We start from the raw sequence: 25,940 nt of genomic DNA, 5'->3' as shown, positions 1-25,940 counted from the left end.
TCCCATTCAGGACCCTCATAAATAAGCCAGAAAGAAGTGGCTACAAAAAGGGTATTTCCCTCTGGAGAAGCCAGCACGTCCCTGCATTAACCAGACAGCCCATTGATTTCAATAGGAATTAAGTAGTGCTTTATTTTCCCTGTGGTGGCGCTGCAGGGAAATTGAACACTTTCAGATTCCTCCACAGATTGCAGTTGATAGCCCAGATTTATAAATTCTTTTATTTTAAAAAAGAAAACATTAAAGAGAGTTTATTATGACAAAATGTAATTTTAAGTAAGGTTTTTTTTTATACTAAATATATTTTTCTTTAAACGTATGATGATGGTGCTTTTGTGAATATCCACATAAAAATCTTGTAATATTACAGTTTTCAAACTGGCTACTAGAGCAGTCATAATAAGCTGATATTTTTCCTGTTCTCTATATCGCACTTGTCAACTTTGCTGTATATATAGGCACAGGATGAGGAGAATCATCTCATTATCAGTAGAAGGTGGGCAAGTTAATGACAGCACTATTGTATTACTGGAAGCCTAGATAAGGCTGTAAGGCCTTGTACACACAGTGCAGATTTGCTGCAAATTTTGCATGCATTTTGTAAGCCAAAACAAGAACTTGACCAAGGAGTGCAAACCTATATCACCTCTTGCACACGACCGAGTTCGGGCCGTGAAAACCTGTCCGAGTGTCGACTGGATTTCCTGGCCTGACCACAGTACAGGTGAACGGGACTCCTGGCATCATAGACATTTTATGATGCTAGGAGTCCCTGCCTCCCCACGGAAATGCTGTTCTGTACGGTATAAGTTTGTTCAGTAGGAAACAGCAGTTCTGTGGGGAGGCAGAGACTACTAGCATCATAAAATGTCTATGATGGCAGGAGTCCCGTTCACCTGTACTGCGGTCGGGCCGGGAAATGCTGCCGAGACACGGACCGTTTTTCACGGCCGAAGAGGTGTAAGGCTGTCCTTTATATATTTCTTCTGTTTAGGTTTCGTGCCTGGTTTTGGCATAAAAAAAGGGCTTGTTCAGATGAGGCAGAATAGGTGCAGATTTGCGGACGGATTTCATACGGATTTGTTGTAGATTTGGGGCAAAATCCATGGTGGAATTATTCTGCCACATCTAGATTTAGCCTATTAGTCTATGACATTTCTCCAATTAATTTCAGATGCCAGAAATCACACACCCCCTTCTGCACTGTCTATACAGACAATACAGGAAGGAAGTGTGTGTGTCCCATATAGCCGCCCCAGGAAAGTATTTAAAAATAAAAAGTAAATAGCTACAGCATTAAAAAAAAAAATTAACATACACATTATTTCTCTTCTAAGTCTATTTATTGAAACTGAAATAAAATACGAGAGACATTTTCTTTAAAGAGAACCTTTCATCTGCCCATACATGTGCACACATTTTCCTAACTTTCTCTGTTATTTAGATATCGGTGCCGTTATATTTGGCACCCGATATTTAAATAATCCCCTGAACTGTCAATGGGGCGTGTATTTGGCAAGGGGCATGTAACATCGCTGTGACACTGTCCAATCAGCTACGGACGGTGTTACAGCAAGAGCTGGAGAGAGGAAAGCCAGAGCGTGTGCACGCGCAGCTCCGCCACCACCACGGAACAGAAGAGAAAAATGTGAATTCCTCTTCTTCTGTTCCATGGCGGAGGTAGTACCTTCGGCAGCGGCACCGGAAATGTGCTCTCACACACTCTTCAGTTCTCAGCTTACAAGGACGACAAGGCTGTGTGATCTCTCGTGAGAGATCACACAGTCTTGTCCTTGTCTGCCAAGATCTGAAGAGTGAGAGCGCGCATGCACACTCTCTCCTCTCTCCAGCTCTTGCTGTGACACTGTCCGTAGCTGATTGGACAGTATCACAGCGATGTTACACACCCCCTAATTACACGCCCCAATGACAGTCCAGGGGGTTATTTAAATATCGGGTGTCAAATATAACGGCACCGATCTCTAAATAAGGGAGGAGGATAGGAAAAAAAATTAAAGTGCCCCAGGCTTTGTGCAGCCCAGGGTTGCCAACCGTCTGTAAATTTTACGGACAGTCCGCAAAAATTGATATTTCTTCTGAAAAAAGCACCGTCTGGGATTTTCAGCAGACTCCCGAAACTTTGCACTGCAAAATGTACATGCGCAGTGCAAAGAAATAGTAGGCCGCGGCCATGCATGTTTTCAGATTCTGCGGAATCTGAAAATATGCAGGCCGGCCGCTGCCAAGGGAGGTCGGTGCCGGGAGTGGACCAATGTTGTCACCTAACATGAGGTCAGGTGACTCAGGTCGGGTGGCTGGACTGGTCCAGTCCTTTGCCGTCACCGACCCCATTCAAAAGTGATCCTACGCCATTTCGCCGCATGACCACCTCCTCCTCCTCACAGTGAGTGGTGTTAGGCAGAGCGGAGAGTGGTAGCAGTAGGCTACCATTCTCCACTCGTTTGCGCTAAGTGGAAGCGGGGTGTGGCGCTACTTACAAGGGAAGGGGGGGCACTACTTACAAGGGAAGGGGGGATGCTACTTACAAGGGAAGGGGGACGCTACCTACAAGGGAAGAGGGGGTGCTACTTACAAGGGAAGGGCGGCGCTACTTACAAGGGAAGGGGGGACGCTACTTTCAAGGGAAGGGAGGGCGCTACTTACAAGGGAAGGCGGGGTGCTACTTACAAGGGAAGGGGGGGCGCTACTTACAAGGGAAGGTAGGGGCATGCTACTTACAAGAGAAGGGGGCGTGCTACTTACAAGGGAAGGGGGGGCGAGCAACTTACAAGGGAAGGAGGGGGGAGCTACTTACAAGGGAAGGGGGGTGTGCTACTTACAAGGGAAGGGGGGCGCTACTTACAAGGGAAGTGGGGGGGACGCTACTTACAAGGGAAGCGGGGTGCTACTTACAAGGGAAGGGAGGGGGCGCTACTTACAAGGGAAGGGGGGAGCACTGTGTGGCTATCTACAAGGGGGGCTGTGTAGCTATCTACAAGGGGGGCTGTGTGTGGCTATCTACAAGGGGGAGCTGTGTGGCTATCTACAAGGGTGGGACTGTGTGTGGTTATCTACAAGGGTTGGGTTGTGTGTGGCTATCTACAAGGGGGAGCTGTGTGGCTATCTACAAGGGGGAGCTGTGTGTGGCGTTATCTGCAGGGGGCTCGGTTACTGAGGGGGCACTTTTATTGTGTTGAGCACTGAGGAATAATTATTACCATCTGGGACAATGTGGATTACGAGTTTGTTTAGAGGATGGGATATAGATGTGGAGGATGCTGGAAAAGCGAGAAACCAACATGTCTGTGTGTCAAATTCTGCAGAGACAAGTCGTGGCTGGAATAAGTCTTCACAGTGGTCTGGGCCAGATGGAGGAAAAAAGAGATAGTGAACGACTCTCTTCAGAGAAAACATCACCTAATTTAGCGGGGGGAAGCTAGAAGTGGAGCTGTGACTGGTGAGTTACTCCTAGCACACTGCACAGGCAATGATTTTGTAATATGTCCGTAAAAATTTTGGTCTGTCCGTGAATTTTATCTCACTTCCTCCCACAGGAACTTCATTGCGTCGGATGAGCGAGGACACGCTGTGTGTCTGAACTGCCAGAAGCTGGGTGCTAACGAAGAGAAGTGGATGATGCTGATTCGTCAGCATCATACACTTCTATTCACAACGCCCAGCTAGTAAAACAAGTAAAAACGCCCAGATGTACATACACAATACACGCCCACTTGTACATAACTTTAAACACGCCCAGTTGTACTTAAGAAAGGCTCATTTGCATAAATATAAAAATGGTCATAACTTGGCCAAAAATGCTCGTTTTTTAAAAATAAAAACGTTACTGTAATCTACATTGCAGCACCGATCTGCTGCAATAGCAGATAGGGGTTGCAAAATCTGGTGACAGAGCCTCTTTAAGTAGTTTTCCTTTGATTGGGCACACCTGGCGAACTAATTATCACAGGTGTCTGAGATTGATTACAATGATCCAAAGAGCCCTAAGGGTATGTGCACACGTAGTCAGGGCTGCCATCAGGAATTTCTGGGCCCCATACAGCCAATGAGTCTGGGCCCCCGCCCCCCTCGTTATTAGGAGGGGGGGTGAAATGTAAAGGGGCGGGAGGTAGGGCACATTAAAAATAAAACTCTTTGGAGGAGCAGGGCAGAGACAGGAGGTGGGTGTCGGAGGGCAAAGGGGAGAAACTAAGTCCCAGGGCTGGGAGAACTGAAGGTAGCAGTGGTAGCCAGGGGGGAGACGCAACCTCACAGGGGCTCTGTGGAGTGACAAGGAAGAGACAAGAGACAGCGGGTCTGTGGGGGGCAAAAAGGGAAAGTGAGTGTGTGTGTATGTGTGTGTGTGTGTGTATGTAGAATCTGTCAGGGTGTAGGAGGGCAATATAAACAAAAATCATTGCACTGAAGCCCTATACACAGCAGAGTCACTCACCAAAATGTAGTCCCTAAGATCTCCCACCGCCACGGGCATGTCTGGATGATGCTTTTGCATTCTCTTCACACGCTGCACACACGTTATCTGTGTGTAGCGCTATCTACAGGGGGCTGTGTGTGGCGCTATCTGCAGGGGTGGGTGAGGCGCTATCTACAGGGGGGGTGTGTGGCGCTATCTACAGGGTGGGTGTGGCGCTATCTACATGGGATTGTGTGGCGCTATCTACATGGGATTGTGTGGTGCTATCTACAGGGGGCAGTGTGTGACACTATCTACAGGGGTGTGTGTGTGTGGCGCTATCTACAGGGGGTATGTTCGGCGCTGACTACAGGGGAGTGTGTGGCACTCTCTACAGGGGATTCCAGTCCAGGAGGAGACCCTGACCTCACTGTCCATATATGGACAGTGACCTCAGGGGCTACCTCTAGGAGAGGAATCCCCGACCAGAGTGTCGGCAACTCTCTGGCCGGGGATTTCGCTCCTGGATGGGTGAATGGCAGAGCAGGAAGCTGATACTTTCCTGCTCTGCCATAGTATTCAATTGTATCTGCATCCTGTGGACGCAGATACAATTGAATATGGCAGTGGCTGAGACACGTCTGGGACAGTAATTTGCCGGGACTGCCTCTTTAGATTCAGGACAGTCCCTGCAAATTCAGGACTGTTGCTAACTATGCCTCCGGTATAAGCTTTCTCCCCCTACCCAGGTATACTCTCTCCTTCCTCTACCCCTCCCCATGTATAATTTCTCCCCTCCCTTCAGATATCATCACTTTTCACCCAATTATTACCCCCCCCCCCATTGTATAATGCCTCCTCCAGTGGAGGGATGTCACGATACCAGAATTTGGACTTCAGTACCGATGCTTTGTGTAGTATTGCGATTTCGATAACAAAGCGATACTTTGCCAACAGTAATAAAAAAACAAAACAGTTCTTCCATTTCTTATGTGAGGCGCGAGGTGTGATGGTAAATTTAACCTCCATGTGCCTCACATTAATAGTAATTAACCCCATCATGTTCCTCAATTATAAAGGGTTAATGTGTAAGGTACATGATGGGGTTAATTACTATTAATGTGAGGCACATGGAGGTTCAAAATTCATAATACCTCGTGCCTCACATTAATAAGTGAAAGAAGTTTTTATTTTATTTTTTACAACGTACACATCATAAATGACGCAAAAAAATTGTTGTGCAGGTTATTACGGCCGCGCCAATACTGAATGTGTATATTTTATGTATTGAGACTTATTTTAATGTGTTTTGTAAAAAAGGTGTATGTGTATTTTTTTTAAATTTAACATTACTTTATGTTTTTACTTTCTTTTTGAAACTTTAATGTACTGGTATATATCTATATACGCATAGTACACAGGCAGTTGTTAGGACAGACCTGAGTATGCCCTAACAGGAAATATGGTAAGACAGCCCTGGGGTCCTTCATTGGACCTTGGGCTGTCTGTCCATATATGGTATGTCCCTCAATCGCGTCACAGGGATTCCTGTGACGTGATCCAAGGGGCATCCCCCCTTCTTATTTTCCCCTGAATGCTGCAGTCAGCTGTGATCGCAGCATTCAGGGGAATAGCGACAGAGATGAGAGGTTTCTTTGATCTCTGCCTTTATAGAGTGGGACTGCGGCTGTGTAATACAACCATTGCCCCGCCCCGCACGCGGTCAGCACGAGGTGATGCGGTTGGCGCTGCACTAATGAGCGGCGGTTCAGGCACTGAAGACAGAACATGTGGGGGTGTTTTGTAGTGCGCCCGCCATGTTCTGTTTTCAGTGCCGCCGCTCATTAGTACAGCGCTGGCCGCATCACATAATCCTGGTGGCGCGCACATGTCAGGACTCCGGAGCAGGGCCGTGACTGTGTTACACAGCCGCAGCTCCGCTCTCATACATTCATGTATTACAATATTGAGCTGTGCGGCCGCACAGCTCAGTATCGAAATACATGAAATAACGGTATTGAACCGTTTGGGGGTGCACAGTATCGAAACCGTATCGAAGTTTTGATGCATCGTGCATCCCTACTCAAGTGCCATCCTCCCTCCATTATTATCTCCTTCCCACTCTAGCATCATTTCCCTCCTTACCCAATGCCATCTCACTGCCCCATTATCATCTCGCTGCCCCCATTATCATCTCCCTGCCCCCATTATCATCTCCCTGCCCCCATTATCATCTCCCTGCCCCCATTATCATCTCCCTGCCCCCATTATCATCTCCCTGCCCCCATTATCATCTCCCTGCCCCATTATCATCTCCCTGCCCCCATTATCATCTCCCTGCCCCCATTATCATCTCCCTGCCCCCATTATCATCTCCCTGCCCCCATTATCATCTCCCTGCCCCATTATCATCTCCCTGCCCAATTATCATCTATCTGCCCCCATTATCATCTCGCTGCGCCATTATCATCTCCCTGCCCCATTATCATCTCCCTGCCCCCATTATCATCTCCCTGCCCCATTATCATCTCCCTGCCCCCATTATCATCTCCCTGCCCTATTATCATCTCCCTGCCCCCATTATCATCTCCCTGCCCCCATTATCATCTCCCTGCCCCCATTATCATCTCCCTCTACCCCCTCCCCATAGAAAGCATAAATCTTCCCCACGTCTGTATTGGTTCACACTGCAGCATAGGATTGTATCACTCAGCTCCACGACGGCTCTTTTCTCCTGTCCTGTGTAAACAGAGGGAGAAGACAGGTTTATTGCCACATGTTACACAGGACGGGAGATAAGAGCCGCAGAGCTGATACAATCCTATGCTGCAGTGTTAACATAATACAGAGGTGGGTAAGATATTTACTTTCTATGGGGGCAGGAGGAGATCTTTTCAGGAGGCTCCGGGCAGCAGCAGCCGGACACAGACATAACTCAGTACTCACTGTGTCTGAAGAAGAAGACGACGACTGCTGCTGCTGCTGGACGTATCCTCCGAGGCTGAGCTCATAACTCCCGCTGCTGTGATGTCTCCACCCCTTGTCTCCTCCCCACACGCTGTCACACTGTTGCGGAGGAGGAGGGGCAGGCACATGTCACTCTCCAGCGGGCCCTTACGATTTTATTCTGATGTAATGAACGGGCCACTCCTTCGTGATGGGACCTGTTCCTTTCACCGAAATGAAATCGTAAGAGTCACACTGCCGTGAGTATATTAATTCCAGCGGCAGAGTGCGGGCCCCTTTTTTTAAAATTTATGCCCGGGCCCCTCACTGCAGTACCCCCAGTCCCCCCCTGATGGCGGCCCTGCACGTAGTGACCAAAAACGTCTGAAAATCCAGAGCTGTTTTCAAGGGAAAACAGACCCTGATTTTCAGACGTTTTTTGACCAACTCGCATTTTTCGCTGCGTTTTTCGCGCCGTTTTCGCGGCGTTTTTTACGTCCGTTTTTGGAGCTGTTTTCATTGGAGTCTATGAGAAAACAGCTCCAAAAACGTCCAAAGAAGTGTCCTGCACTTCTTTTGACGAGGCTGTATTTTTACGGGTCGTCGTTTGACAGCTGTCAAACGACGACGCGTAAATAACAGGTCGTCTGCACAGTACGTCGGCAAACCCATTCAAATGAATGGGCAGATGTTTGCCGACGTATTGGAGCCGTATTTTCAGACGTAAAACGAGGCATAATACGCCTCGTATACGTCTGAAATTTGGCCGTGTGAACATACCCTAAGGGTATGTTCACACGGCGGGGGTCCGTAACGGCTGAAATTACGGGGATGTTTCAGCCTGAAAACATCCCCGTAATTTCAGCCGTACCGGCATGTGCAGGCGCTTGAACGCCGCGTCAATTACGGCCGTAATTAGCGCTGCTATTCATTGGAGTCAATGAATAGCGGCTCCAATTACGGCCAAAGAAGTGACAGGTCACTTCTTTGACGCGGGCGTCTATTTACGCGCCGTCATTTGACAGCGGCGCGTAAATATACGCCTCGTGTGAACAGACAAACGTCTGCCCATTGCTTTCAATGGGCAGATGTTTGTCAGCGCTATTGAGGCGCTATTTTCAGACGTAATTCGGGGCAAAAACGCCCGAATTACGTCCGTAAATAGGCCGTGTGAACATACCCTAAGACACAATACCATCCGTGAGTTTAATTGAAAAACTAATATTTAAATGTTTATGACACTTAAATCCAATGTGCATAATAATTTGGAACACGGTGTAAGGGTATGTTCACACAGAGTGTTTTCGGCCGTTTTTCGGGCAGTAAACGAAAACCGCCGAAAAATCGGAAGCAGAACGCCTCCAAACATCTACCCATTGATTTCAATGTGAAAAGCGGCTTTCTGTTCCGATGGGCTGTTTTTTTACGTGGCCGTCTTGAAAAGCGAAAAAGAAGTGCAGGACACTTCTTGGGACGTTTGTTGAGCTGATTTTCATTGACTCTATAGAAAACGGCCGCGAAAAACGCCATGAAAATCTCTTGTGGCTTAAAAAACTTCTGAAAATTAAGAGCTAATTTTCCCCTGAAAACAGCTCCGTATTTTCAGACGTTTTTGACTCAGTGTGTCAACATACCCTAACGGTGCATATTGGTGCCATGGTGTGGGTCTCCGCCAAACGTTAACCCCCCCCCCCAGTGTAAATGTACTCTAAGGGTATGTTTACACGCAGTAGCAAAATACATCTGAAATTACGGAGATGTTTTCGCCTGAAAACAGCTCCTGATTTTCAGACGTTTTTTAACAACTCGCGTTTTTCGCGGCGTATTTTACGGATGTTATTGGAGCTGTTTTTCAATGGAATAAATGAAAAACAGCTCCAAAAATGTCCCAAGAAGTGACATGCACTTCTTTGACGCTGGCGTCTTTTTACGCGCCGTCTTTTGACAGCGACGCGTAAAATGACACCTCGTGGGAACAGAACATCGTAAAACCCATTGCAAGCAATGGGCAGATGTTTGTAGGCGTAATAGAGCCGTTTTCCAGGCGTAATTAGAGGCGTAAAACGCCCGAATTATGTCTGAAATCAGTGTGTGTGAACGTACCCTAAGGGCATGTTCACACGTGGCGGAATTGCTGTGGAATTCCGCTGCAGAATTCTCCAGCAGCCGTTTTTTACATTTGTTTCAATACATTTTTAGGCAAGTTATTTCAGACATTGCGGAAAACTCCGCTGCGGACCACAGGCTGCGGTGCAGAATTTTCCCTCCACAGCATGCACTGACGGTTGCGGAGAAGAAGCGGAATTTCACTGCGGATTTCAGCCTTTGCAATGCAAAAACTGAAATCTGTGGCAAGTCCGCTGTCTTTTCTGCAATGTCTGAATTACCTGTCAAATATGCAAATGTTGGTGCAGATTAGTTACGTAATTGCCCCAAATCTGCAGCGGAAAAACTCTGCCACGTGTAAACATGCCCTAACAGTGCACTCTAGCATTAAGGGGTTTTTCCCATAATCATTATTTATCACGCAGCCACAGGATAGGTGATAAATATCTGATCCGACTACTGGAACACGCATTTATCATGAGAACGGGCTTACCTTGCCGTTCCGGGGAGCCCCATATGAACGCATGCTCGACAACCACTCCATTCACTTCTATGGGGCTGCCGAGCACTATCTTTTAACCTTTCCCGTGGATAGGTGATAAATAATGATTATGGAAAAACCCCTTTAAGAAGGTAAGATAATGTTTACGCAAAAGCAGAACATGAAACTAGATACGAAGGTGTTCTTTATTTACAGACCATTAATACAAGTGCTAACATATCAGAGCATGTCCAATATCCAAATTTCATATATACTCTGTAACAGTTCAGTGCACAAACGATGACATGTTGCCAATGTGTCTGTGTGTATGTGGGGGTGAGTTGTTTATTGACATGCACAGGTTTATCCTATGCAGCCAGTCCATAAAGACCACCTATATGGACACGTGAAATACAAATAATCTATTCCACCCACTGCAGCAGCGGGTCAGCACATGTTGACCAAATCTGTTCACAGTACATATCTCAAAGTGTGAACCTTACAAGTGTAGCCATTTCAATTGCAGCCAAACATATAGAAATCCTATCATTTCATTTACACCTTCCTGAAAAGAACACCGGAGAGGGAACTTGTGATATTAGGTACAGTATCTGTATATAGAAATTACATGCAGGGGCGTAAATATAGGAGGGCGCAGAGGTTGCGGTTGCACCTGGGCCCTGAAGTTGCCCACTGCCCATATGAAGACACCAGTACTTTAAATGATGTGTGATAGTTGGAGGGCCCTATAACAGATGTTGCATTAGGGCCCAGGAGCTACAAGTTACGCCACTGATTACATGAAAGTAACACTTTATTTACAAGCAACTTAATTATTGCACGACTTAAAAGATTTAACACAACATATTGTAACGTGTTCTACACGATAATCAATCACAATCAATAAATCCATTTTAAAACTGATTAGTTGTTTTTTTAACATTAACCCAATATGGCAAATACAAAGTGAAATGGAAATCATAATTTGTGGAGAGAACTGATTCCACGGTGTCAATTGCTACAGTACATTGAGTTTTATCGTCTGGTATAAGCCAAACGTAATGAACGCATCAGTCAGTAGTGATGTTGTGTATATATATATGGTTGCATTACTGCTGGATGCATGTGGTGGAGCTGTACTACCACTGAATGACTCTCATCATGTCAGCTTATGTCTCATATAGGCTTTGCTAGGTAATATGTGTATAATGGATAGATATATTTGCAGGTGATAAGAGGCATTCACCTCCTTGTGGTTGGGCAGCTACTATATTTCAGTGCATATTCTTTTAATTCAAATGGTTTTTATTGAAATTTTTCAGACAAAGAAAACAAAAGGAGCATCAAAATCAACCCTGTCTCATAATAGCAAAAGACATTGAGAAAATGTACAAGCCAAGATTACTCCGGATATTAGAAATTATAAAAATGCAGCATAGGAAATTCCATTGCAGTAATATCAATACCCGGTGAATTATGAGCAAACTAACATGTCGTGGTATATTAGACTAAGCATGTTCATGACGACAGTGTACATTAAATATGCAATTACAGATCACACATACAACAGCAACAACAAGAACAGAAACAGTATATATACTGTGAACAAGCCTAACAGGGCTTCAGTGATTAGGATCATGGACAGAAAGTAGAACTTGACCAAGCTAACCAATATTTATTAAAAGACGCAATCGAGAAATTCCTGAATGCAATTGCTTTTTCATATACATAAGTAGTGTTGATTAACGAGAGGAGTTCCGAAAATGAAGGAGCGTCAGGTTTTTTTCCAATATCTGGTTACCACAAGTTTAGCCATAACTAGAATTTTACATAAAAGTCTTGGGACCTTGTCCAATTCCAAAAAAAGTAAAGATAGTTGTGGGGTATGAGGGACTTTCATAGAAAATTTACTATCTATAAGATTAAACACTTCCGCCCAATATTGCTGAAGAATAGGACAACCCCATAAGATATGGGTAAGAGAGCCGACGTTTCCACAATTCCGCCAACACAATGCAGTAGAATTGGGATACATTTTATGCAAGCGCTCTGGCGTTTAATACCATCTGAAAAGCTATTTATAAGCGGCTTCCAGATGCGAAACACACTTAAGAGTGATAGGTATCCATTTTAAGGCCACAGACCACTGTTTATCTGGTAAAGACTTCCCTAATTCTCTTTCCCAATGAACAATTGGGGTCGTTTTTTCAAAAACAGAATGAGAGGACATAGAACTATAAATATGTTTCAGTCCCTTCGTTCCTTTTGCAAAACTATTCAGTAGTGTCAGATTCCCTTGGAATGTTATATCCATATGACTATGAATAAAATGTTTGACTCTAATATACCTAAACAGTTCGTTCTGGGGGATAGAAAAAGACGCAATCAATTTTTCAAAACTCAACAGAGTGTTATTATTAAAAAGTTGGTCACACGTCGTAATGCCCTGCGATTTCCAGTTCCCAAAGTCCATATAGTCAATTCTACAATATCCAATGGAATATACGACCTAGGTATATGTAAACGTTCCGAGGAAATCACATGTATGTGTGTCCAACAAGTCAGAGTTGCTGTGGTGAGTGGGGACAGCCCCTCTGGAAGTGGTAACCTTTCAAGTGGTAGGAACAACAGGGCCTTTAGGCGTCGTGATCCCAAATAAGACAATTCAATATGTACCCAATGTTTTGAAATGTCTTCCACCAATACACCGCTTGAGCAGCCAAGGTCGCCATATAATATTTATGGAGATGAAGAACACCAAAGCCCCCTGAAGTGTGAGCTTTAAACATTGGCAATTCTCTGTCTTTTCTTATGATGTAGGGAGTGAGATGGGGAGAGTCCTAACAGGTACAATAGTTTTGGCAGCAAAAGCATTTTAAATGCTGCGATTCTGCCCAGCCAGGAGACCTCCACCTTCAGCATTCGGTCAATGTCAGCTTGAATCACCTTATTAAGAGGAAAGTTGTTTGCTCCAAATAGATCTCTATGATGTTTAGTTAATCTAAGGCCCAAATATGTGATATCTGACATGTTCCAAACTAAATTCTATTTAGATTGGAGAAAATGTAGAGAGGAGGTAGATAGATTCAAGGGAAGGATCTGTGATTTCTGTGTATTAAGTTTATAAAGAGATACGCTACTGAAATTTAGGATGCAGTCCATAGCTGCTTCTAAAGAGGTCTCCGGATTGGACAAAGACAAAATGACATCATCCGCATATAATGATATAGTATTTGTCCTCGAACCTATTTTAATGCCATAAACGACCCTGTGTAATCTGAGAAGTTGAGCTAACGGTTCCATAGAAAGCAGGAATATAAGGGGTGACAAAGGGCAACCCTGTCTAGTTCTATTCGTAATTCTAAAATCTGTAGATAGTACCACATTCGTAGACATTTTTGCTGAGGGATCTGAATACAAGGCTTGTATAGCTGACATAATGACACCCGAAAACCCCATTTTCCGCAGAGTCGAGAAAGCATACAACCAGGAAATGCGGTCAAACGCTTTCTCCGCGTCCAATGCAAGCAAAACAGAAGGAATGCGTTTTTGTTCAATGTGATGCAGCAGACCAATTATTCTTCTGGTGTTATCTGAGCCTTGTCGTCCATTTATAAAACCGGTCTGATCAGTGCCTATTCTTTTATCTGCTTTCAATAATAGTATAGGATAGACCCAGCAGAGTTTACATCTGTGCGCTGGCTTTGTGTTACCCAAAAAGAGTTCCCAGGAATGCCACATAAAATGAATCCCCCCTCCCATCCCAGGAGGCTGCAGTCCAGCTGTGCTGTCTTTCAGAGCCGCCCTTGACTCCACCTCATGTACTCAGTGATCTAAAGCATAGATAAAGAGGCTGCTGAGGGTCTTCCCTACTTCCAGATCCACAGAGAAGCCACCTGGGGGTGGGAGGAAGCCCTAGGCAGCCTGTCCTAAAAGACAGCATCCCTGGTCACAGGAATCATCCTTACTAAGGTATGAGTGGTTTTCTATCCTAAAGTCCATCCTACAAGCCCATAGAGACGATGGTAAACGCGAAAAGTTTTTATTATCACCTACTTGAGCCAAAGGACACGTATAAGTATAGAGTATGGTTTATTTGTATTGTTAATCTAAAGTATAGATAAGCGCAGGATGTGATTGGTTGTAGTAGTATTGTTATATCATGAGATGTAACTTTGAACCATTGTTGACCCAACTAATGGTAAATATTCCCCTTTATAATGCACAATAATTCACAGTAATGTTGCCCTCACTTCTAATCTAGGTCATTATACTTATGCAGGTTTATTGCATTTCTATGACTGTTCCATATTTGTGGTTTTTTTTCGTAATATTTCACCAAATGTCCAGCAAATATTCTTGTGATGTTATTCTCCACTTAGAATACTATAAATGCTAGCATGCCCTGCCAGTGACTTTGCAAGGCAGAGTGCAATGTCTCCTACCTCTGCTTTATCCATTGGACAGATGTAGCAGAGCTGAGCTTGTTATTTTATACTCCTCAGTGATCAGTGGTTTTACAAAGAACTGCAAGAAACTTGCTACATTATCCTATCTCTCCATATGATCATGATGCCGAAAAGAAACAGTTAAATGGCAAATTTAGCCCTGCCACATCTGTACATGCTTTATTCATTATATTTCATTTGCCACGTACCTTTTTTTATTCTCCCGCCTCCTATAAAAGGGAGGTATTTGGTGCACTGGGATTTGAGAAGTGTGTATCATGAAATGTGCTGTAAAAATACTCTGGTATTGCAAATCACACCCTCTTTAGTGGTATATGCCCATCACTGATCCCAACATGTAAGCAATAAACACCACAACTTGGGTATGTATATTGGCACAATAAAGATAGTATAATAAGATGAAAAATCTCACTTACATGATTTAAAAGCATTTAAAATGGTATAGAATATACTTTTAAGTCATGTTAGTGAAGTTTATGTCAATAAATATTTTTAAACTTTTAGGCTGAGTTCACACAGGATGGATACGCTGCGTACAGTTACACTGTGTATCCGCCCCGGTGGCCGCAGGGAATTCTGGACGAAAAACCGCACCAAACTGTGGTGCAGTTTTTCGGCCGGGAATGTCCGCTGCGGAAAACTGTAGCATTTGGCGGCAGGCCGGCCTTCTGGGATGAGGTTTAATACCAAGAAACCTCTGTAGTCTGTGATTGGCTGCAGCAGTGGTCACAAGGGATGAAACGTCATCCTAGGAGGCCGGTTCTCTGACGTCATCCATGCCGGCATCTTGGGATGACGTTCCATCCCATGTGACTGCCTCTACAGCCTGTGATTGGCTGCAGCGGTCACATGGGATGAAACGTCATCCCAGGAGGCCGGCCTGGAGGAAGAAACACAGACTTTTGGTAAGTATAAGATTTTTTTTTTTTCAGCTCCCCATTGAATTCAATGGGGAAAACCCGCAACAAATAAGCAGCGTTTACGCAAATACAATTGACATGCTGTGGAATAAAATTCTGCAGCGCATGTCAATTTCTGAGCGTTTTTTACACAGCGTGTGGATGATATTTGTTCTATCTCATCCACTTTGCTGCTACTGTATTATGCTGCGGATTTTCCGCAACAAATTCCGTGTATCTTTATTGTGCCAATATACATACCCAAGTTGTGGTGTTTATTGCTTATAGTTTTTCAGGGTATGTGGCAATATGAGTGCAGTGCCCCCCAGAGCTAGTGTTTGATCCCAACATATAGATATAATGATATTTCACATGATGCAAACAATTACTAGCCCTTATAATAATAATAAATATAATTTTATGGTACCAAAATGAGCCAATACAATGAAGTGTATCCATTTAATAAGAAAACTTATTGCACGTGTTGTAAAATTTTGAATGACTGTGAGGGTATGTTCACATGGGTTATTTTCGTCTGTTTTTCAGGCTGTAAACGGCCGAAAAATCGGAAGCAGAATGCCTCCAAACATCTGCCCATTGATTTCAATGTGGAAAAATTGCGTTCTGTTCCGACAGGGTGTTTTTTTACGCGGCCGTTTTGAAAGATGAGCGCATTAAAAAACGCCTGCGAAAAATAAGTGCATGTCACTTCTTGAGCCGTTTTTGGAGCTGTTTTTCATTGACTCTATAGAAAAACAGCTCCAAAAACGGCCATAAAAAACGCAGTGAAAAACACTAGTTCATTAAAAAAAACGTCAAGGGAAAACAGTTTCTGATTTTCAGCCGTTTTTAAGCAACTCGCGTTTTTTGCTGCTTTTTTTATGGCCGTTTTTGGAGCTGTTTTTCTATTGAGTCAATGAAAAACGGCTCCAAAAACAGTTATAGAAGTGACATGCACTTCTTTTTAAAAACGGCCACGTAAAAACGCCACGTGGGAACGGAACGCCGTTTTTCCCATTGAAATCAATGGGCAGATTTTTGAAGACGTTCTGCTTCCGTTTTTTCAGCCATTTTTTGGGACGTTCACGGCCTGAAAAACAGCTGAAAATAGCCCGTGTGAACATACCCTCAAGATCACAAAAAAATTGTCCCTCTTTATAATTTTTAGGAAAATGTGTTAGGGTATGGTCACACGTAGGATTCTGCCACCCATTCATTTCAATGGGAGTCGGACACATCATTTTCCTGCTAGCTGAATATTTCAGCTAGCAGCAAAACGAAGCGTCCTGCTCGTTCTTTGGGCAGATTCCGCCCAAACCTCCCATTGATATCATTGGGAGGGAGGAATCTTCCTGCTGCCGGCAGGAATAGTTACGCAGCGGATTTTGCAGCGGGAAACGTTTTTGTAACTACTCGTGTTTTTCGCGGCGTATTTTACGGCCGTTATTGGAGCTGTTTTTCAATGGAGTCAATGAAAAATGGCTCCAAAAATGTCCCAAGAAGTGACATGCACTTCTTTGACGCGGGCATCTTTTTACGCGCCGTCTTTTGACAGTGACGCGTAAAATTACACCTCATGGGAACAGAACACTGTAAAACCCATTGAAAGCAATGGGCAGATGTTTGTAGGCGTAATGGAGCCGTTTTTTCAGGCGTAATTTGAGGTGTAAAACGCCCGAATTACGTCTGAAAACAGTGCGTGTGAACACACCCTTACACTGGGTATCAGGACAATTCAACTTGACTTTTTTATAAATCTTGTGCATTTCATTCATAGCAGAATTTTAAAAAAACAAAATAACAAATGGCACACGTTTCATTCCCTTCACCTCCGTAGTCTGGGGTTATAAATCAAAGTCTCCTGCATCTCCACGTAACACGTCTTTGGCTGCTGCCATGGTCTCCTTTGAAAACAGAGTAACTTATGCTTTACAAAATATAAAAAAATTGTAGATTTTTTTTGTTACCAGGAGCAGCCTATTAGACTGGAAGGCTGGGTTCACACGACCTATTTTCAGACGTAAACGAGGCGTATTATGCCTCGTTTTACGCCTGAAAATAGAGCTACAATACGTCGGCAAACATCTGCCCATTCATTTGAATGGGTTTGCCGACGTACTGTGCAGACGACCTGTAATTTACGCGTCGTCGTTTGACAGCTGTCAAACTACGACGCGTAAATTGACTGCCTCGGCAAAGAAGTGCAGGACACTTCTTTGCAATGTACCGTAATTTGAGCCGTTCTTCATTGAAGTCAATGAAGAGCAGCTCAAGATTACAGGAGTCAAAGACGCCTCGCATAATGCGAGGAGGAGCATTTACATCTGAAACGACGCAGCTGTTTTCTCCTGAAAACAGTCTGTCTTTTCAGACGTAAAAGCCTCTCATCGTGTGCACATACCCGAACAGAAACACTGTCAGAAAGTTATCGAGAATACTGTGCAGCGCTGGCCTTTTGAAAACGGTCGTCCACCCCCCCCCCCTCCCCCAATTTTGTGACTGTCAAGTCCAGCTTTTTCTACCAAAAACTATAAAGGCTTTTGCATTAAACCGCTTCGTATTCATCTCCTGTGTAGTTTGCCGACATAAAGCGTCATCTACACAGCAGAGCGATGCACGAAACCTGTAAAGTGGCACAGAGATTCCCTACAGATCAGTACTATGGAGCCGTAGGCCGCTGTATGGTGCCTCTGTCCATATTACAGACATATTTTCCCTAGAAGAAATGCTTCTACAGGAGAATACCCTTGTTCTACAGTATCAGATGGAACATTCCACGTATGAAATTAGCTGCCTCTGTAAGAAATCGAAGGCCTACAGAAGTACAGTAGACTTAGGCTTCCTTCACATCTGCATTGGAGGCTCCGTTAGGGGCCTCCGTCGCAGATTCGGCAGGGATTACCAGAGATTACCGGAGACGATAAAATGCTGCGCTATTGTGTCTGGTAAAATCATGGACACCCCAACGGAAAGCCGACGGAACCCATTGAAGTCAATGGGTTCCGTCGGCCGCCGGCGGTGTCCGTTCTGCAATGGAACCGTTGCTTCAGTTATTTCCCTGTTCTGCTCCTCTGATGAAGCAGAACAATTTAATGTCACAACCCAAGTGTGAACATAGCCTTATATGGGTGCTGTATTACTTCTTCGTACATCTTAGAGCTTTTGCGGAGCCGTAATACAGTCATGTGAATGAGGCCTTAGAATATAACGGTTTTGCCAGGTATTGCAGCAATGTGTTAGGAGGCTGGGACACAGATGTAAATGGTATGTACTGGAACAAATATCCTTTGTATTAAATTCTCAGTCTTCAAAGCCACAGCTGCAAATCCTGTTTTTTCATGTAGAACATATTATTGTTCTAATATTGAGGCCACGTTTTATTCTTTTTGCGGAGAAACATTTTAGTTGTTGAAGCAGAAATATTCCCGAAGACTGTTATTACACCATAGGTATTAGTGACAGTAATTACAGACTATATTCACCTCCATGGCCCATTACTTACATCTAAATGCATTTTGAACAATAACAAAATATATTCATATTACCTGATTTGCTCTCTTTAGCATTTGGAGTGACTGAGTGACTTTAGGAGTGACCGACTATGGTTTGGCATATGATTCCACCTCCCCCAAAAAATGTAATTATATATATATATATATGTATACAAAAGAAAAAGTCAAGAGCAGCACCATATAGATAAAGAAAAATGTGGGTGCCAGTCTTTTAGGATAAAGGATCCTTTGTAGTAGATTAAAAAAAAAATAAGGCAGCACTCCAGGATTTCAAAGTGAAAAAATCAAGTGATTGACTTTATTCCATAAGCGACGTTTCGGCAGATGCAACTGCCTTCTTCAAGCTTGAAAAGACAGTTGCATCTACCGAAACGTCGCTTATGGAATAAAGTCAATCACTTGATTTTTTCACTTTGAAATCCTGGAGTGCTGCCTTATTTTTTTGAATCGATATATATATATAGTTTACATCCACATACTGAAAACCCATCCTAATCTAGCCCGGTTTACACAGATGATGGTTTACTAATTCTATACAGTCTAGGCCGGGGGCCAGCAACCTTCGGCACTCCAGCTGTTGTGAAACTACAATTCCCTGCATGCCCTGAAAGTCTTTGGCTGTAATAATAAAGCATTATAAAGCCTGTATAGAATTTACAGAATTTGACTGTATAGAACTGTAAAAAAAATATCAGAATTTGAGAAAAAAATGTGCGCAGCTGTTTAGCTCACAAAGGATTGCCTAGATGGGAAGTATTAAGGTGGTCTTCTTGCTATAGAAATTGATGTCATGTCGGTAGGACATGTCATAAAATGCAGCCAGAATGAGCCAGTTGCCGGTGGAGAGAAGGATGGATACGTGCAGTCAATTTTAATTGAACCAGTAGCGTACCGGCTTTAGAAGGAGACCAATGTTATGGGGCCTGTCGTGAGAGGTGTCCTAGCACGGTACCGCTCCTGCTGCATCTCTTAACATGGTTATACATTTTAAATAGTGAAATTCTGGTTACCTGAAGCCACCACTATGAGGCGCTTACTTCATACAGATTTATACAGCTCCCAATGTCACGGATGGGGCCATTATTCTGCGTATTGCCATGGGCCCTATGATTTCTTTGAATGCCCATGGCCGTGATTCATGTATTGACTAACCTGAGACGCCAATGTGGGCATTGTTAATGGCTGTTGGCCCTTGTCAGCACAAAGCAGCACTTCTGGTTACTTATTTTAGATACCTTTTAAAAGGCATTATAGGAACACTGGTTGTCTTTAAAGGGTAACTAAACTTTCAGAAAATTTCTGACATGTCATAGTGACATGCCAGAAGTTCTGATCAGTGGGGATCTGACCATTGAGACCCCCATCGATCGCTAAAACGAAGCGAGAGAAGAGCTTCCTTTCTGATCCACTTTTCTCGGAAAGCCGATGTAACGGTGGACGGGCCCATAGACTTTCTATTGAGTCCATACACTGCTACATCGAGAAACCGGTTTCCAAGAAAGTCCGATCAGAAACCAAGCGGCTCAGTGCTCACCCAAACGCTTCTGCCACTTCATTTTAGCGATCGGTGGGGGTTTCAGTGCTCGGACCCCCACCGACCAAAACTTCTGACATGTCACTATGCCAGAAGTTTTCTGAATGTTTAGTTACTCTTTAAGAAGATACAACATTGAACACAAAAGAAACTGCATACCCTAAGGATAAATAGGCCAGAATCATTTTCATCTAGTGCCCAGATTAATTATCAGAAGGAAATATTTGCCTTATATGTCAGCAGCGATTGTTTGGCATTAGTTTCCTGTCATGAACAACACTACATAGTTTATGTTCAGCCAAATAAGATTCATGATGTGTAAGAGCATGATCTCATTATGGGATTTGGGGTAAACTGCAGGGTGATTTCTCATTGTAATTAGGAAACAGTCTATGGTCTAATTATAGCTGAGATGACAAAGGTGACACTCACTATGAAGGTGCGATGAATGCAAATGTGTTTTACATTTACAGACCTATTACCCTATCTATCTATCTATCTATCTATCTATCTATCTATCTATCTATCTATCTATCTATCTATCTATCTATCTATCTATCTATCTATCTATCTATCTATCTATCTATCTATCTATCTATCTATCTAGCTATCTATCTAGCTATCTATCTGTCTGTCTTATCTATCTATCTATCTATCTATCTATCTATCTATCTATCTATCTATCTATCTATCTATCTATCTATCTATCTATCTATCTATCTATCTATCTATCTATCTATCTATCTATCTATCTATCTATCTATCTATCTGTCTTATCTATCTATCTATCTATCTATCTATCTATCTATCTATCTATCTATCTATCTATCTATCTATCTATCTATCTATCTATCTATCTATCTATCTATCTATCTATCTGTCTGTCTGTCTGTCTGTCTGTCTGTCTGTCCTATCGATCTATCTATCTATCTATCTATCTATCTATCTATCTATCTATCTATCTATCTATCTATCTATCTATCTATCTATCTATCTATCTATCTATCTATCTATCTATCTATCTATCTATCCATCCTACACAAATGGCATTGTCATATATTAGAAGGTTCTTCTCAGGCGAGCCAAGCAAAGTTTAAGGGGCACACTGTTCAGCTGAGTGTTTCAGTCCCTTTATTCCAGTGATTGATGGGGGTCTCAGCATTCGGACACCCAGGACCAAAACTTCTGACATATTCCTATGACATGTTCAACCTTTTTGAAATGTAAGGTACCCTTTAGTGATAGTAAGGCTGAAACACTTTAATAATATTAGTAGTGCCTCTATACTGCTGACAATACTGGGGGAAAAGCCACATGGCCTACTATATTGCCCATATGTCTCTAACTCATAAATTGAGTACTTAGAATAATAGATAAGGCAATTGTTGATAACGCAGTTAAGATATATGCAGTGCATTTGCAAGGAAACAGTAGCGATGTCTCTTTAATATTTTCCATCTTGTAAAATAATTATTATCCTTGTATTTGTTGGGATGTTATCAGACAAGTGGGATGCTTGAAATCCAATGTACGCCGCATTACACTATACTTGGTTAGCACACCCCGGAAAACACGTGCAATTACTATATATATATATATATATATATATATATATATATATATCACCCCCCCCTCGACGGCCGCAGCCATGGATCTGTGAGCGCTGGCCCGCATCTCCTCCCTAGGAGACTCCAGCGCTCACTTCCACTCCGTTCTGCTGTGTCCCGTAGGGTGCACGCGCACGCTCGTATCCAGCCTTAAAAGGCCAGCACGCGCACATGAAAATAATCATCTATTAGCCCATGATCACCCTGGACTATAAGAAGGGCCCAGCCCTTTACTCCTTGCCTGAGCGTTGTTGTGTTTACCCATGGTAGTCTTGCAAATGGTCCCTTAGTGTTATCCTGTTCCCAGTGTTCCCGTACCTGCTACCTGTATCCTGTGTTACCTTGTTCCTGTGCCTTAGAGTCGTGTTGTGCCACCGGTCACGCCTGCTGTGTTACACCACGCCTGGTGTCTGCTGCCAAGGTCCCATCTGAGCCTAGCCATTGTGCTTGGACTGTATATACATTGACTTGGTACACTGTTTGGCCAGCTGCTATCCCGCTACGGCGGTACAACCCAGTGGGTCCACATACCCACAGATCGTGACACAATGTAACTGAGATCTTACGTTACTTTTATTTTACTTTCTCCATGTTCATTCATCAATAGTGTTGATAGGGAACAGCTGTTCCTTGTGACAAATACAGATGTGAGGGAAGGGAAGATCAGGATGTATCAGATGCTTTGGCACTATGGATTGGTATTGTTCTTGTTTGGGGCATAGGAAGGCAGTGTAAGGGAGGATAAATGATAGTATCCAAGCCAAGAACTCCAGATTGGACCGGTTTGCTGAAAAGATTTGTCTTTTGGCAAATTGTATTCTGGCAGCATTAGAGAAATATGTGATTAAATGCAATTCTATCTAGCCACTAGCATTGCAGATCTTTGTCTGACACGTCTTTCATTATCACATAAATAGTTTCAACTCCCCAACATGTTTTTCGTGGCATCAGCAGAATTATTTCCCTTAACTTGCACTTCTAAAGGACTTGAAGTGCTGTCATAATCCAAGAAAACTCTGGGCTTCTTTTCCTGTGTGGTTTCGGTTCCTGTGTGGTTCCCTTGTATCTAATTTGATACGTGGAAAACTTAGAAGTAGGTTCCAGTAGTTTTATTACAGGAGGTTCATTGATAAAATCTATTGGCTACAACTTAAAGTGATCTCAATCCAAACATATTCCAATACTACTGAGTGAGGACAATGTTGTATCATTTTAAGGCTGAGAGAGGTTGCAAAGGGGTGAAATACATTTTAGTAGACAACAGATCTGCACCATGTCTGATTTCTATGGATATCTATATCTATCTATCTCAGATCTATCTATCTATCTATCTATCTATCTCATATCTATCTATAAATTTTAGATATTTTATGTCTGCGTATGTGTGATAATTATAATGATTTATAACCTTAATGACTTTGTGTAGTGATGTCCCAATGTAGGGCTATGGCAAAGTAACGCTTCAAAGCAGCCATGCAGCAAACGTCTTGGCAGTGTGGCATATTAAATAATAAGGGCAATGCACTAGTGGGCATTATGTAATAAGTATTTTGACTTGAAATGTTTATTGGTCATTCTATTATTGCATTATGCCATAACACAATAATTTTTCAATTATTGTTAAACGTATAATCTGGTTTTGAGAACCTCTTTTTATTTGAAAAGTTCCCTGACAATAAGCTGCCCAGCTATTATCAGCAGGGATTATAGGCCAACTAGTCTTTATTCTCCCATGACAATTCTGCACTAGAAATTGTGCATTACATGGCACCCATGGAAATCATTGGACAGCAGCAGTTTGCGGTGGCTTTCATTTCTGGATAATAGAATGGGGGGCCCGAGCAGGGGACTCCAATCTAGTACTTCTATATACCCTAATAGGACATATGGAGGGAGAGTACATATGGAGGGAGAGTGTCTAAATCAGGCAACCCTTCTAAACAGCTGTGTAAATGTACTTTCCAGTATTTCTGTAGAGAGCTCTTTAGTAGCAGCTCAAATAGCGTCCAAAAGGTGTCAAAAAACGTCTGCCAAATGTAGTTGTCACTGTCACCCTGTAGTTCACCGTGCTACATTAAGAGCATATCAGGGTGGAATGCTTTTTAAATTCCAATCACATTGAAAAATGTGTTTATAGGTTTAGTTGGATGACTGTTATAAAATTAAAGGAACACTCCGAGTATAACTGATACCCTGTTTTATGCCTGGGGGGCAATGCGTGATACAGGGATTCAAAGAGAATCCCTTTAAGGTCCTTTTACACCGGCCAATATGGGCCGTAAAAACGAGCGCTGATCAACAAGACTGCTCATTGATCGGCGCTCGTTTGCTCCTTTCACAAGGAGCTATGATCAGTAGTGATCAGTAACGAGACGATCAGCCGATTAATGAGCATTTGCTTGTTCATCAGCTGGTCGTTGCCCTGTTCACACAGGGTAATAATCGAGAACGAGCGTTCGTTTGCCCGATTATTGGCCCGTGTAAAAGGGCCTTTAGTCATGCACCTGCCCTCAAAGCAGTTTATCCTGGTAAGTTCCTTTAAATATTTCTCTATTGTTTGGTGTCTCCTGTGATATTAGTAAGGCTGGGTTCACACGTGGCGGAATTTCACTTAAATTCCGCTGCGGACACTCCGCAGCGTTAATCCGCAGCGGAGCCGTTTCTGCATTGACTTCCACTTCTATTTAGAAGTGTTCGTTTAGACGATGCGTAACATTCCGCTGCGGAGCATAGGCTGCGGAGCGGAATTTGGTGTCCGCAGCATGCTCTGTCTGTTGCGGAGCAGTGGCGGACTCATGGCGGAATTTCTCCATTGACTTCAATGGAGATTCTAAGTTCCGCAATGAAGTCCGCAGCTGTCATGCACATGTTATGTGTGCTGCGGATGCGTCTTGCTTTTTTACCATGACATTTCTTCATTCTGGCTGGACCTATGTATTTCTAGGTCTACAGCCAGACTGAGGAAGTCAATGGGGCTCCCGTAATGACGGGAGCGTTGCTAGGAGACGTCTGTAAATAGTCACTGTCCAGGGTGCTGAAAGAGTTAAGCGATCGGCAGTAACTGTTTCTGCACCCGGGACAGTGACTACCGATCCCAATATACATCAACCTGTAAAAAAAATAGAAGTTCATACTTACCGAGAACTCCCTGCTTCTGTCTCCAGTCCGGCTTCCCAGGATGACGTTTCAGTCTAAGTGACGGCTGCAGCCAATCACAGGCCAATAACAGGCTGCAGCGGTCACATGGACTGCCGCGTCATCCAGGGAGGTCGGGCTGGATGCCGAAAGAGGGACGCGTCACCAAGACAACGGCCGGTAAGTATGAAATTCGTTTACTTTCACTAGGGAAAGTGCTGTCCCTTCTCTCTATCCTGCACTGATAGAGAGAAGGGAAGCACTTTTCCCGCAGTCCGCAGCAGCTAGTCCGCATCAATTTACTGCACATTTTGTGCAGATCCGCAGCAGAATCTGCAACGCAGATTCTGTGCGGCATTGATGAGGACAGTTGCGGAGGAAATCCGCCACGTGTGGTCATGCCCTAAGAGGAAAGGGCTGTGACAAACATCTTATACTTATTTTTGTTTTACAAATAATAGCTAGACTAGTTGAAGGTGAACTTTAAATGCTAAATATCAAAGCAATAAGAAGGAGAAGTTGCCCAATATTTATGAGAAAATTCATAAAGTTAATTCTTCCTTTTTTCCATCCTGCATAGCAATGCTTTGATCCTAAGAAAACATCAAGCTTCCAAGCACATTGTTCTGGATCAGTGTAAAGAATTTAAGACTAGCCAAGATCTACCACAGCAATAGAGTGATAAACGTCCAACCACCATCCTCTGAGGACTTAGCCCATAAAATATCCATCTATCCTTGGGCGGCCTTATGTCTGGCTTTAACCAGGCTAGTTTATGGACACAGGAGAAGGTCAGAGGAAGCAGGGGAGACATTTCAATGCTTGAGCGAGATTAAACAA

The 25,940-nt window shown here is 43.4% G+C and overlaps 1 protein-coding gene across 1 annotated transcript in view; it reads left to right on the top strand.

Annotated features, from left to right (window-relative positions):
- Nucleotides 1-13,770: 13,770 nt before the first annotated feature.
- SERPINF1 (serpin family F member 1) overlaps nt 13,771-25,940 on the top strand; it is a 58,523-nt gene continuing 46,353 nt past the window's right edge. The window contains exon 1 of the mRNA XM_075854169.1: nt 13,771-13,916. The gene's annotated coding sequence lies outside the window, so the exon portion shown is untranslated. The remainder of the gene's footprint in view (nt 13,917-25,940) is intronic.

The sequence above is a fragment of the Rhinoderma darwinii genome, chromosome 2 (genome assembly GCF_050947455.1).
Source record: "Rhinoderma darwinii isolate aRhiDar2 chromosome 2, aRhiDar2.hap1, whole genome shotgun sequence".
NCBI lineage: Eukaryota > Metazoa > Chordata > Amphibia > Anura > Rhinodermatidae > Rhinoderma > Rhinoderma darwinii.
The sequence above is the reverse complement of the archived record's forward strand: the minus strand, read 5'-3'. Positions and strand labels throughout refer to the sequence as shown.